General features: G+C 36.1%; 1 protein-coding gene across 3 annotated transcripts in view; it reads right to left on the minus strand.

The window, feature by feature from the left end:
* shank3a (SH3 and multiple ankyrin repeat domains 3a) overlaps positions 1-10,555 on the minus strand; it is a 301,560-nt gene extending 291,005 nt beyond the window's left edge. For all 3 annotated transcript variants that reach the window (XM_084123575.1, XM_084123574.1, XM_084123573.1), the window contains exon 1: positions 10,411-10,555. The gene's annotated coding sequence lies outside the window, so the exon portion shown is untranslated. The remainder of the gene's footprint in view (positions 1-10,410) is intronic.
* Positions 10,556-13,330: the final 2,775 nt, after the last annotated feature.

Consider the following 13,330-nt stretch of genomic DNA (forward strand, 5'->3'; position numbering starts at 1 on the left):
GTTGGAGTTTAATATTATTCTGTAGATACAGTCACTGGCATATGTTTAGGATTGACAACCATATTTACAAACAGGTGTGACTCTTAAAGAAACGGCTTTTCTCAAGATTCTCGCGATATTTGTGAACAAAGCCTGTATCCATATATGACTAATGCCATAACATCAGTAGGTTTTATTTAATCACAATTAACACAATATTATTTAATAGTGACAGCCACCCTCATTATTTAACGCTATAAAACAGGGCTGAATTTGCAAGAAAATAATTCACAAATCTGTCTCTCTCCCACGCTGCACCCATAGGTCTTTTCACATGTTAATATTACTTAGCTAAAAATGAATAACACCAAACAATTAAACTGTTGGCATTGATGGTAATCAAAAAGTTGTTTTGATTATCATATTAAACATCACTAACATTGCACAACTTCAGTAACACTAATTTTAAACCTGCATTCCCTCCCAAAACGTTGCAGTGTTCAACTGCTGCTGACCACGGGAATGCTTCACAAAACAGGCCTACATTTAAAAAACTCTATCCATTAAGTATTCAAAAATGGAAAAACTTTACAATAAGGTTCTCTACATTAGTTAATGCAATAGATAACACAATACTTTTACAGTACTGTAATTTCCATACTAAAACGTTTTAAAGGATTAGTAAACCTCAAAATGAAAATTTCCTGATAATTTACTCACCCCAATGCCATCCAAGATGTCCATGTCTTTCTTTCTTCAGTGGAAAAGAAGCAAAACAATGGAGTTCAATGGCAACCAGAATGTTGAAGTTCAAATCAATGCCAGTTCAAAGGGCTCTGAAGTGCTTCAAAGGGCTCTGCACGATCCCAGCTGAGGAATGAGGTCTTATCTGGTGAAACGATCGGTCATTTAAAAAAAAAAAAAATTAAATTAAATTTAAAATTCGTTGTTGGGATCGTGCAGAGCCCTTTGAAGCACTTTAGAGCCCTTTGAAACGGCATTGATTTGAACTTCAACATTCTGGTTACCATTGAACTCCATTGTTTAGAGAAAAATCCTGAAATGTTTTCCTCAAAAAACGTAATTTCTTTTCCACTGAAGAAAGAAAGACATGGACATCTTGGAGTAAATGATCAGGAAATTTTCATTTTGAGGTGAACTAATCCTTTAACATTTCAAATTGTATCAATTAAATTCATTACATATTATTTAAATTGCCCCAATGATGCCGTTTTAAAGGTACCTAATTTTGTTTTGGAGATCTCCTATTATGTCTACATGCATCCAAGGTCAAAAAACACTTAGGGCCCTATCTTGCACCCAGCGCAATTGACTTTGTACACCGGCGCATGTATCATTCCTATTTTGCACCCGACGCACAGCGGACTTTTCCCTCAACAGACACACGTCGGTAAATTAGGGAATGAACTTGCGGGGGCGGTTCAGCGAAAAGAGGTGGTGTGTTCCAGCGCAAACGTTCCCTGGTGCTATTTTGCAGTTCCAGAAAACAATTCCGCCACAGACCAGGAAAAACCTAGTCTAAAGTCAGTGGAGCGTTTTCAGTGGCGCGTTCAGATGCTATTTTAAGGGCGCATGCTTGGCCATAATGTTTGCTTCTCTCATCTACACAGACGCAGCAGTTTCCATATTTGCAAACCATACATAATTACAAGGAAAAATATTCCACATGAGGGAAATCATTGTGGCGTCCATGAAGATGTGAAAAAATAGGCATAAATCTAGCTTACACATTTACCAAAATTATTATACGCCTGTTTAACCGAAGCTAATTTGGGTGTGTTTCTCCCATCCCCATACAATGTCACTTCTCTGTCTTTTACGGCCCTGACGAGAATGTCGGTCTCCTCGGCTGTGAACCGCTCCTGGCGTGCGCCTGGCAAATCCGCCGTTATAATAGCAAACCGCCTTGGAACAAGCACGCCTGCTTTTAAAGGGAATGTGAGATGTCGCTCTGATTGGTTTATTTCACGTTACGCCCAAACCACACCTATGAATAATGAAGCTACTTCAGACCAACCCATTTTAGATTTGCGTCGGGCGCAAGAGTCATTTATCCCGCCGGTATAATAGCAACAGCGCCCAATATCCGCCCACAAAGTTACTTGCGTTTCGTGTTTGATACTTGCATTTCAGATCGTAAAAATAGGGCCTAGAGGAGTCTGAGAACGGTTCGTTAGGGTGTATTCACACCAGGAAAGTCCGCTAGTTGCATCGGTCCGGACCAAATACAATGTGGTTGGTGTGGTTCGCTTTCACACTGCCCTTTTTGCAAGTGAACCAAAATTTGTAAAACAAAACCACACGTGTGCTAAGGTCATCCATTCATTGGACAGAAATTCTCAAGCAGGGAACAGGCTAATCATGGAGATCTTTCGTAGTGCAATTTTTATTCTTTTACTGATTTGGTGTTATCAGCTACTAACACAGTATGAATAAACGTATGAGCATCATATGATACAATGTCATCTATACGATGTTGTAATTAGGATTTTGCGAAGACGAAGATGTGCTGCAAGACAGTTCCGGCGGAGAGAGCATGCTCTTAACTGATAAAGTTCAAACATTATTAAAACCAAGTGAACAGTCAGTAATAAAATAAGAACAAATACACAAATTACAAGCAGAGATGAATACTAAATCTAACAGTAGTATTCAGGTACAGAAATTCAGGTACATTAGGCCTAAATGTAAAATAACACTATTTGTTCTCTGTAGAAATTAAATATAGGTTCATCTTTGTTAAAGCTGTATTTTGTTGTTTTATTAACATTAATGACGCAGACAACATCAGGAATATTAGGCTTCTGTCACTTTAAGACCGAATGCACAGACCGAAAAAACTGACACACATCTGGTTTCTTTCTCAATTGTTCACTTATGACATGACTGAGAGAATACTTGCCGAGACAGGTATTTAGGTGAATTTTTTAACATGATTTTGTGTGCATGTGTCCATTCAAGGGCAAGGAAACGCATAAGATGAATCAATTTGATGTTTGAGCGATATCTGAAACGCGCCACTCTCTCTCTGTGTGCACGGTCTTCGGGTGCGTGCGGCTGTGCGCACAGATAACGTGTGAGTTCCGATTTTCGTTTAAAATGGTTCGAATGTGTAAATTGCCAAGGCAAAACACGTAAGACGGTAAGGCGGCCCAGTCTATTGTGATTGGTGTACAGATTGCCACTTGTGTTGGAAACAAAAGCACCAATTACCATATCAGAATTTCAGCTCAGGAGGCTTCCTCAGCACTTGATACACAGTCATACGAACAATGGTGTCGATTTTTCCATATCAACTCCAGTGCGAGTCTTCATACTTTTTTAGTGCAAGCAAAGTGGATTTGCAATGCTGAAAACAGCGTCATCTCGACATGTTGACACAAACCAAACTCGTCTAGGCGTCAGCTACAACTACAGTGTTTGAGGGCGGGTCAAAGTAGACGTTGTTTGCAGGCAGCAAATGAGAGCCGTATGCTTGCATTATGCAAATTTGTTACATTGTTACATAGGTATGCAACAGGATGTAACGGTGGTGACCACCCTGGCACAAAAAGTCTGTCAAAGAAATAATATATTCTTTCTGTTCGGGCGCCAGCCAGGAATTTCCTGACAAAGATGGTATTTTTCCCCGGATCGCAAAAACCACCGGTTACAATATTTACAAAAAAAAAATATTTGTCAGCGACAACTGTTAGCAAAAAGAAGAAATTTATTTTCCAATGTCCCAAAAACAACACACAAAACAACCTTCAAGAACACAAAAAAACCCCCCAAAAAATAAAAATAAAATAAAAAAAACTGTTCAACAATGCAATTCAAGGGTGAAAAGAAAAAGGAAAAAAAAAAACCTGTAGCAATCGCCGCGTCACCTGTGTCACGTTTCCAATAGGCAGATTCGCGTCCAGGACCATAAAAAAAAAACATAGAATAAACATTCTGTTAATTAGTTCAAAGTTACTAACAATAACAAACTTAAAGGTACAATAATCAATAAACAATCACAGTAATACTTATAAACATATCAAAAGTGCGTGCGTGAATGTTTTGCGAGTGCGTGCATGAATGAATGAGTGGGTGTAATGGCGGCACACAGGTACTGACCAAGTTTGTTGCTTATGAAGGGATCTAGGGGGTGTTGTTGTCAGGCACCGTTTCGGCGGATTAAGCAGCCCATACTTGTCTTCAGCTTTATTAAAACCAGATGATCAGGATGTGCAACGCAGTGAAGTTGAGTGAACTCCGCGACGCACCAGACATCACTCACAGGAAACCTCAGCTCACAAGCGGCCGTCTCTCCCCTTCATACGGTAATACCAATCCAAACAAACACTCCCACAGCTTCACACCTTCGGATGACGCGACCTCTCTCAGGTACGAACCCACATTTATATCCTCCTTGCCTCCGCCGTTAATTGAAAAGCGCCTCCACATACACGCAAAGTGAAAGTAAAAATAAAAGTAAACAAAACAAAGATGTGGCGTAAAGCTCCTTTTTTTTTTTTTTAATCGCCACAAGGAAGTGAGACTGGAATACTGACGACTCGTTTCAGCAGTTCAGAATTGATTCTTTCTTTTAGGAAATAACAACTTTATCTGTCGTACACTTTAAGCTTTAAAATTTTGCAGACATTTTACATTCACAAACAGCTATGTTTCGCACTGCTTTAAAGGTAATATTTGAAAAAAGCATAATAGGGGAACTTTAATGTATTCATTATACATTTCTTATGAATGAACATGACTTAAGGAAAACAAAAGTCAGGATTTATAAATACTAATAAAGATTAATTAATGTTGTTGTTCATTTTTATATGAATGAACCCTGTTATAAAGTGTTAAAAATATTATCTTTGTAATTAAAAGGGGAAAAAAATCCAAAAATGCATTTATATTTGACATTAGATATTCATTTTTTAGTTTTGTTGCTGTAGAGATGTTTATACCATGATTTTTTTACAGTGAGTTGTATGGTAAGCAAATATATATTAATAAATAAACAGATTTTAATAATTCAGTTTGCAGTGCAACAGGAGCACATATACTGTACACACACTCACACATTTCCACACAATCCTAATCCTGCTTCTCATGCAACATCATATAGCACTTGAGAGTGTTTGTAAAACTTCTGTGCCCTACAGCAGAAAACAGACTCATATCATAACTGCTTATTTTCATCAAGTAAGTGAATAAAAGATGTACTCTCAAAGTTATGCAGTTATTCACATCTTTAGTCTAGCAGTACACAACTCAATAAGAGGCATTTCTCTTCTTGTGCTTCTAGATCCAAATCCATGCTTCACAATACAACATCACATGTATGTTTAGAAATGCTAAAGATCAATTTCCCTCCAGACTCTGAGGGTTTTCTTCCTGAAATATTGAACCGGTATAAATACAATGAATTCACGACAGAGGCAAATAACAAAACTAAAATAATGCTAGTGTGTACACTAAAAGTTTCAACACGCATATAAGCCCATAGGTTTACCATCAAAACCTTAAAGGTGTACTACATATACTATTTCATAGATGGAATAATTGTTTTTTTTATCAACCACATAATGTTAGTAAAAGGTTCTGTTAGTTAGTCAAAAAATTCAATTTCAATTTCTACTCTCTCACTATTAGAATTAAACTTTTTTTTTTTCTGTCTTTACAACTCCTATGCATCTTCTCATGTGAAATACTGTGCTTTGTTGCACTTAGAGAAGGTTTATATTAGAGTACAATCTAGTCTACATTAGGACAGGTTCACAAAACAATCCAAGCTGAAATGTGCCGCAAAAAATGATCAGACTGACATGAGAGATATTGTTCCTTCTGGGGTTTAGGAATAACATTAACTACCCTACTTTGTACATTACTGCTTCACTGTGACATGGGCTGCATTTCTGAATGGGCACTGTACATGTTGGCGTATTTATGTTGTATCTATTTATCTAGCTGATAATTGTGTATTGTATGCATTTATCAGAAAACGACTCATGCGTGTATTTTTGTTCCAATAAAGGCCCTTTATGTACTAGGAAGGAAGTTCTGAAAGTTATATCCAACTTTTATCATTTCAAATGTTCAAAGAAATTTTTATTTCCATGATATTACCCCTTTAAATAGTAGAATATTACATTTCAGACACACATAGCAGTCCGTAATCTCACTACACTAAGACACACACCAAAACTGCTGTAGCAAGTTAAAAATAAGCCTAATTTTCAAAAGCCACAGAACAGTCTTACACAAAAAGGGGAGCTTAGTACAATCCTCATTAAAAATCTCTGACTGGGAGAATATCCCACATTTAAGCCACTCTAGAGAACAGGTTTCTTGGCATTAACAATTAACATTCATTTTGTGTTGTAAAGTATAATGTGAATTTGCAGGAATAGCAAGACGGAGAGAGACAAATTCATATAATCCTCTATAAAAAAAAAAAATCACACAGTATACATTTTTGTTTAACATATAATCATAAAAACCTTGCAAACTGACTAATATACACACTGCATCCTACTGAAGTATTATGATTAGTATGATAATATGCAATTCTGAACATAGCCAGCCAGCCACACACACACACACACACACGTTCCACCAAGAGACACTTCCACACCCCATATTGCAGGTACATTTGGTGTCCAAAGTAAAACAATTGTCTCTTTTTTCAAATGGTTATATTTTTAATTATTTTAATAATTTGTAACTCATTGTCATGGATCACAAGATGTTACAGGCTATAACAATATAATATTTTGTGTAAAAAGTGTCCGATATAGCTGAAAATCATGCTTTCATGTTGTCCGAATTAATCAGTGTATTTTTTTCCATCATATAGTGTAATACAAAATATTTTATTTTTGGTAATATTTCATTTATTTTATTTTATTTATTAAAGCTTTAACTAATTCTACAACATTCAATTGTTGAAAAATAACTTATCTTATAAAAAATGTGTCCATAAATCTTGCATCAATTCTGTTACCGTACCATACTTTTACCTTTAAATTGGTGGAATATCTCTCAAACTATGTAAGATACAGGAAATTATGTCACTTTCCCTCACTGATAAGATCTGAAGCACTAAAGGTATGTGTGCTCTCTCTGAGAAAATATTTTAATCTAAAAAGTTCTTACACCAAGAGTTATTTTGTAAAACGTCAAAACTGTTACCACAATATCAAAAGGAAAACAGAATTTATCATTGATCACACACTGGGTTGTTTAAAAGTCTTTTAATCACGATTTCATTAGTGCCGTGTGCTCTTAGCATTTATGCTAGTAAGTGGAGTTTTTGGCTAAAAAGTTTCAAATTGTCAATTCTGTTACCGTCAAACTACCAAAGTAGAGTAACAATGTTGACAGCATGTAACAGAATTGACAGTAACAAAGTTGATAAACAATACTATAAAGAAATCTGCCATTAAAAGTAAAAAAAATAAAATAAATAAAAGGAAGTAACTTGTGTTTGGCAAGCACTGAATTATTAAAACAAAATATTTTTTCAATAAGATACTGGAAAGAATTTCTGTCAGTGAACAGTTTTTTCCTTAACTTTTTGAAATGAAAAATGTATCTCCAATTATAGAATCACTCATATGCTTAAAGCATTGCTGTCCAATCTACACCATCACAACCCTATTAGCATCCTCACATTTTAAATGCCAGCTTTACGATAGCGTGCACGCGTGTGCACCTGTATGCATTTCTGATTTTATCCAGCCCCTGCGGCTCTCCTCTGCTCTAAAAATTAAACACATTCATTACAATCATGTTTGTGTTGAAGTCAATGCAACAATTACAGCTGAGAGACATCCACCAAGCACAGAGCAATCTCCCGGCCAATCATCCACGTGCTGCTATAGAGCTCCAAGAGGAGCTATGCCAATAATATCAGTGTATATATTATGTAATATCCGACAAAAAAAAAAATCAGTCCCTATGCATTCACCAATTGTTTTGCTGACTGCAAATACACATACCTTCCCACAGCAGAGAGAGCTGAAAGTATGAAATAGCTTTCTAACAAACAGAACACGGACGCTTTTTGGTGTTGTGCCGTACTTCACGGTTCACAGTGTTGGAGCTGAACAGTGGTTGAGCTGTGACCTGTAGATGAAAAGAGTCTTTGCTCCATACAAACACATTAGCATGGTCAATGACAACTTGTGGTCATGCTGGATTCACGCTATTGTGCATCAATTTCCATAAAAACCAATAGCAAGAGAGACTGGGCTTCTATTCTATTCTATGCTTATGTTATTTCAGAATTTTATATAGCAATTTATAACTGGAGACCCACATTTACTGTGATCTGTGGGATTTTTTGGCCAATTTATGGTCTGCCAGGTAAAAAATAAAAAATAAAATAAAAATCAATGAATCTGATTGCTTAGAAAACTAATAGCACACCTCACCCCAACAATCTATAGATACAACCTCAACTATTTCCAAAACAAATCACAGTATATGATCCTAAGTGATCAAACAAATATTTAGCAAGCACAAAAGCAGATATATAATTTTATGCATACAGACCTAATTTTATTGTGAGAAAATAGTGTGAATTTTATTTTTATTTTTTTGCAAAATTAAATTAGCTTTTGTGTTGACTCCGTATTGAGTAAATTATTAAAATATTATCTGGAAAAAATATAATTTGTAATAAGTTTAGTGTAACTTTTTCCACCCACAAGTAATGTTAGAAAAATGCCAAACTAACTCTATTTGTACAAGATAAAACAATGTTTCCGCTAATAAAACTATATTCCGATATTTTTGACAGTAAAAAAAAAGGAATATAGTTTTATTGACAGAAAAACATACATGTAAATACAATAAAATTATCAGAATTAATTTAGAATCAAATTAATTTGATGATTTTTGACCAGTCTTTAGAAAGCAGAATAAAAAATTAACATTTTAGATATACATGTATATTTTTTCACTCAAATTTTCTGCAGACCTCATTTTGGAAAAACTCACTTTAAATCACAGATAAACAGTAGTGTCACATTTTCCTTTGAATTGTCTTGTTTTGGGCTCGTGGCCAAATGTGTTGAGATTCCCAGGACACATAAAGAACCAAAAGACAGAAAGGGGCTGATGGGAGAGATAGCCAAAGGTCTTCCCACATTCCTTTGCCCAAAGCAAAGCTTAAATTTCAACCAAAACTCTCAGACAAGGAAAACAATGAACTATTAAGTCCGAGACTCACATTCGACCATTTAGCATTTTGCTATTGAACATATATCACCGTTGAACAAGGTTCCACTGAAACCAACATGTTAGGTAACAGATGATGACAAATAAGCAATTGACACGGTTTGCCTGACTTGATTCACAGACATTTAGCATGAGAAATACGTTTAGCCTAAACCTCTAATTATAAAAGCAAGTAAACACCTGTTGGTTCCAGACACGTTTAGGAAAGGGTGGCATTTACGGGCGAGATGATTGCAGAAGCTGCATTAACTCTCATTCTGACAGATGTTTCATAAGTGTCTGGAAAAGCCTATGATTGCCGTCAAAAGCCGCTAAATGCAATTAGCCTGCTAATCAAGGAGCCAAAACTGTGGCGGAAGTCATCTACGGCAAACGCGCTGTGTCCAATTATTTACCTCTCCTACATTAATGCTGACAGATAGTACTAATGAAGCCAGCACCACAGGCTGAGAGTATGTGTGTGTGTGTGTGACGGAAACAGAGAAAGTGAGAGAGGTAATAAGCCTTAAATACGATTAGTGGGACGCGTCTCATAAAGATGACCCATGGCTGCAGAGACTCCATTGCACTGCACTGCAAATAAAAGCAAACCTGAGGCAGGCGGTGAAAAGACTGACATTATGACACCATGATAAACACTAAAATAATTAGTGCTGCTTGCTTACTCATTATCATGGATGATACTACCTCATTACTAATATTATTGCTCATACCGAGTGTTAGGGATTTGAACAAACCCCTAATCCTATATTAAACCTCATAACTCATCCAACATTGTTTCTGCATAAGAATGATACCTCAAATCATGTGGCTTGTTGAGGAGAGGGTGTGATATTAATTGTATAAGGGATCAGATAACACCATACGGACAAAACACCAAATCTTTAGTAAGCAACAACCTAGCAACATTCAACAACCAACTATGTAGTATATGTTACAGTTTGCCCTTGTTATGGAGTTATGGAATCAAGCTCGCAATTCAGTTTCCTCATAATTTAATCTCCTCAATCTGCTCCTACACAATTAAGGGGACTGACATCAATTTCAGAATTGTATAACCGTTGTGTTGTTTTATATATCATCTGTATAACTGAACAAGAAGTGAGACTTTTCATCAAGAAAAACATCCACTTTATCACATGCATCACTCTCTCTACATGCCTTTATACAAAAAGAGTAAACACTCACCATGGATAACAGTTAGCTGTCCAGAGTGGGAGTGCGTTTTACAACATGTGTACGCACTGTTTGACATTGAAGATGAAAGCATGAATCTAATGTATTTCAGCGAGACAGAGTGTGTGCACATGAGAGACAAAGAAGGCTAAACCATACATTTCCATGGGAAACTTTCTACCCAGTGTGTGCAGTCTTTATTTACTTATTAACAAACAGCAAACAGTCCTTGAGTTTACTCTGTCAGTGAGTGACAAGAACAGTTTGAGTCAACAACAGAATGTAGGACGGAAAAGAATAGATCTGGATCAATCAGACCCTCATAAGCCAGAAAACTATAAATAAAAGCCAATCACTGATTCTAAAAACGTGAAAAAAAGAAAGGCTTGAGAATTAAGGATTTATTTTGTATTAATCCGTTCAACATGTTTGGTCCTGCTGCTTCTATTTTCTCCCAAAATTGTGTATTTTCCCTTTCCTTGTCAATCAGTGTGTGTGTCTAAGAAGCCCCTAAAGGGACATGGTGAAAAATATGAGCATTTCAAATGTTTTTTTTGAGTTCCCTCGCAAAACCTTTACGTTCCCCCGAGAAACTTTGCATTCGCTCGCAAAACTTTTGTGTTCTTTGAAAGCAAACGCAAAGTTTCTCTCAAGCATCTTGGAGACATTCCCGCAGTTCTTCTGGATTTAGTCTGTCTCAGTTTTTTCTGTTTCTTCATGTAATCACAGACGGACTCGATGATGGTGAGATCAGATCATACCGGCTGTTGTCAGACTCCTTGTGCATACACAAATCTCACTGTATTATTACAATTAATGGCAAAAAGAATGTTTGGAAATGTAAACTGATATGGGGTATACTGATATATAATCATACAAATAAATAGTTAAAAAATCATATATTGTGATTTCTGGATTTTTTTTTTTTGATTATGTCTCTCACAGTGGACATGCACCTACGTTGACAATTTCAGACCCCTCCATGATTTCCAAGTGGGAGAACTTGCAAAATAGCAGGGTGTTCAAATACTTATTTTCCTCACTGTATGTATATATGTATATATGTATATATATATATATATATATATATATATATATATATATATATATATATATATATATACACACATACATACATATACATATATATATATATATATATACACACACACACACATATATACACATATATATGTACATACATACATACCCATGTGGAATTGGAAGTGGAATTGTTGCTATTTTAGAAACTCACAGCAGGTGGGTTTGTTATGTCTCATGTCTCAAGGATCAGTGCAATATTTCACCTTCTCAATTCGTTTATTGGGGAGCTACTTAGGAGTGTGTGCGATCCATTGTGCTAAGGTCTTCTGTTCTGTAGTGGTGTTATTTGTGGGCAGGGTGAGCGCTTTCTCACTGTGACATTTAAACCCGGCAGTGCAGTGAGTCCTGCACTCACTTTAATTGAAACAGATGGAGAATCTGAGGCACAGCCGCAGGGCACAAGCTCTGAGCATGTGCACACACACACACACACACACACACACACAACCGCTATACATATATTGCATTTATCTGCTAAGACAACCATCACAATTACTATTGCTCATACTTGATTCTCTAACATCAGTATTAAACTCTGGCATACAACTTGTCTCCTGCAATGTTTGCGCTAAGGTCATGAACAATAAATCTAATTATGTAGCTTGTTGTGCCATTACTTTTCTAAACAATATAATTTACGATTTAAGCATGGCGGACATTAAAATCCAATAGACTGACATTTAAGGAGTCACGTGAGCAATATCTAAAGACCAGAATATATTATTAGAGTAAGTTTTTTTTTAGCTTAAAATCACTCTGAATACTTGAGATCTCACAAAGGAAATGTCCTAGCATTGTGAAATTTTGCCTGGAAAAATAACACTAATTTTCTTCAGGATAAAAAAAAAAAATCTATGGATTTCAAACTTTTGGCAGTAAATCAATGCCTTAGCAACCAGCAACTAGTGTGTAGTAGACATTTCAGTTCTCCCTCAGAAGTACACTCAGCAGATTGTCTAGTATTATAGTAATCAGATGAAGGTTTTTTGGCACGCTGAGCTGCAAATCTAACACAGGTTAATTTTCGAGAATTTATAATATTTAATTTTTATTTCTAAACCATTTTTGAGAAATAATTTATTACTAAAATGTATACTAAATCATTCAATAATTAAGTTTTTTTTTTCCTTTTCCCTTTAAAAAAAACAACAAACATGATATACAGTATACTGATGCTGATCCAAAGAACCCTTAATTGTAACCAACAACTTCTTTAACCTTCCAAATAACCAAACAGCCAGCTCAAGAATTTGATAAAGCAAAAAAAAAGGATTCTCTGGAAGGCTAAACCCAAGAGCCACTGAATAACCTTTAAGGTTGATTTAGTTTCTGAAATGTCTTTCTACACATTGTAAGCATTATAAAACACCATATTAAAGGTCTTCATTGTCTATATAAAGTCAGAAATCCTACACAACAATCACCACCACATTTGATCTTCGATGGAAAAAAGACTCAGACTGGGTGTTTCAAAGAGCAATCAACCACAACAAATACAGACCTAAAAAAACTTTGAGAAAACAGAACTGAACATATCTGACAATGTTATATCACACTTTACCTTGATTACGAGCAGAATTTAAACAAAATAATCCAGAATGTCTGTTTCTTTCTGTTGCAAAAGGTTGTACTTCAGGAGCACAAAGTTCGGGCATAACTCGACTCCATCCGCTAACTGACTCCAGTGACCATCCAAGAGAGACAGAGAAAAGGGAGGAGGTGGAGGAGGAGGTGAGCTATTCACCTGTGGAGCAGCGATCAGACAGCGATCAGCCGCAGCATGAGACCCATTGAGAAAGAGTCGTGAAGCTGGTCCCAGGTCAGTAAG

The sequence above is a fragment of the Abramis brama genome, assembly GCF_963993115.1.
Source record: "Abramis brama genome assembly, chromosome: 9".
Lineage (NCBI taxonomy): Eukaryota > Metazoa > Chordata > Actinopteri > Cypriniformes > Leuciscidae > Abramis > Abramis brama.